Genomic DNA, 2,239 nt, shown 5'->3' with positions numbered 1-2,239 from the left:
TACAATGCTGTTAGTGATAGGATAATATCTGTACGTCTACAAGGAAGATGAGTTAATAGGATTATTATTCAAATTTACACACCAACTACTAAGGCCAAAGATGAAGAAATTGAAGATTTTTACCAACTTCTGTAGTCTGAAATTGATCAAACATGCAATCAGGATGCATTAATAATTACTGGTGATTGGAAAGTGAAAGTTGGAAACAAAGAAGGATTGGTAGTTGGAAAATATGGCCTTGGTGATAGAAACAATACCAGAGATCACATGATGGAATTTTGCAAGACCAACCTGCAAATACGTTTTTTCAACAACATAAATGGCAACTATACACGTGGACTTCACCAGACGGAATACACAGGAATCATATTGACTACGTCTGTGGAAAGAGACAATAGAAAAGCTCAATATCACCAGTCAGAACAAGGCCAGGGGCTGACTGCAGAATAAACTATCAATTGCTCATATGCAAGTTCAGGTTGAAACAGAAGAAAATTAGAACAAGTCCACGAGAGCCAAAGTATGACCTTGAGTATATCCCACCTGAATTTAGAGACTATCTCAAGAATAGATTTGACACGCTGAAACTCAGGACAAAAGACCAGATGAGTAGTGGAACAACAGCAAGGACATCATACACGAAGAAAGCAAAAAGCCATCAAAAAGACAGGAAAGAAAGAAAAGACCAAAATGAATGTCAGAAGAGACTGAAACTTGCTCTTCAATGTCGAGTAGCTAAAGCAAAAGGAAGAAATGCTGAAGTAAAACAGCTGAACAGAAGACTTCAAAGGGTGGCTCCAGAAGACAAAAGAAAGTATTATAATGATATGTGCAAAGACCTGGAGATAGAAAACTAAAAGGGAAGAACATGCTCTTCATTTCTCAAGCTGAAAGAACTAAATAAAAAATTCAAGCCTCCAGTTGCAATACTGAAGTTTTCTACAGGAAAAATATTAAACGATGCTGGGATCATCAAAAGAAAATGGAAGGAATACACAGAGTCACTGTACCAAAAAGAACTGGTTGACATTCTGCCATTTCAGGAGGTAGCATATGATCAAGAACCAATGATACTGAAGGAAGAAGTCCAAGGTGCATTGAAGGCATTGGTGAAAAACAAGGCTCCAGGAATTGACAGAATACCAATTGAGATATTTCAACAAAAGGATGCACTGCTGGAAGGGCTCACTTGTCTATGCCAAGAAATTTGGAAGACAGCTTCCCAGACAACCGACTGGAAGAGATCCATATTTATGCCTATTCCCAAGAACGGTGATCTAACAGAATGCAGAAATTATCTAACAATATCATTAATATCACATGCAAGTAAAATTTTGCTGAAGATCATTCAAAAGTGGCTGCAGCTGTACATCAACAGGGAACTGCCAGAAATTCAAGCTGGATTCAGGAGAGGAAACGGAACCAGGTATATCATTGCTGATGTCAGATGCATCCTGTCTGAAAGCAGAGAATACCAGAAAGATGTTTACCTGTGTTTTATTGACTACGCAAAGGCATTCAACTGTGTGGATCATAACTAATTATGGATAACATTGCAAAGAATGGGAATTCTAGAATACTTAATTGTGCTTATGAGGAAACTGTACATGGATCAAAAGGAGCCATTCAGAGAGAACAAGGGAATACTGCATGGTTTACTGTCAGCAAAGGTGTGCATCAGGGTTGTATTCCTTCACCATACTTATTCAATCTGTATGCTGAGCAAATAATTCGAGAAGCTGGACTACATGAAGAAGAACACGGCATTAAGATTGGAGGAAGACTCATTAACAACCTGCATTACACATATGACACAACCTTTCTTGCTGAAAGTGAAGAGGATTTGAAGCACTTACTGATGAGAATCAAAAACCCCAGCCTTCAATATATATTACAGCTCAATATACAGCAAAAATCCTCACAACTGGACAAATAAGCAACATCATGATAAATGGAGGAAAGATTGAAGTTATCAAGGATTTCATTTTACTTGGATCCACAATCAACACCAATGGAAACACAGTCAAGAAATCAAAAGATGCAGAGACTTCCAGTCAACATGGTGCTATAGACAGAAGCACCATGCCATCCTTCCATGGCAAAGATCCAAAAAAACTAAGTCAGATAGAGACAAACATCAATCCTGAAACCCCAAGCATCAAATGAAGAGATAAAGAACTCAGCCAAGCACTGAATGGAATAAGAAACTGACCAGAGAACAGAGAGTGTGGAGAGATAC

This window comes from Trichechus manatus, unplaced genomic scaffold (genome assembly GCF_000243295.1).
Source record: "Trichechus manatus latirostris isolate Lorelei unplaced genomic scaffold, TriManLat1.0 scaffold00019, whole genome shotgun sequence".
Taxonomy (NCBI): Eukaryota; Metazoa; Chordata; class Mammalia; order Sirenia; family Trichechidae; genus Trichechus; species Trichechus manatus.
The sequence above is the reverse complement of the archived record's forward strand: the minus strand, read 5'-3'. Positions refer to the sequence as shown.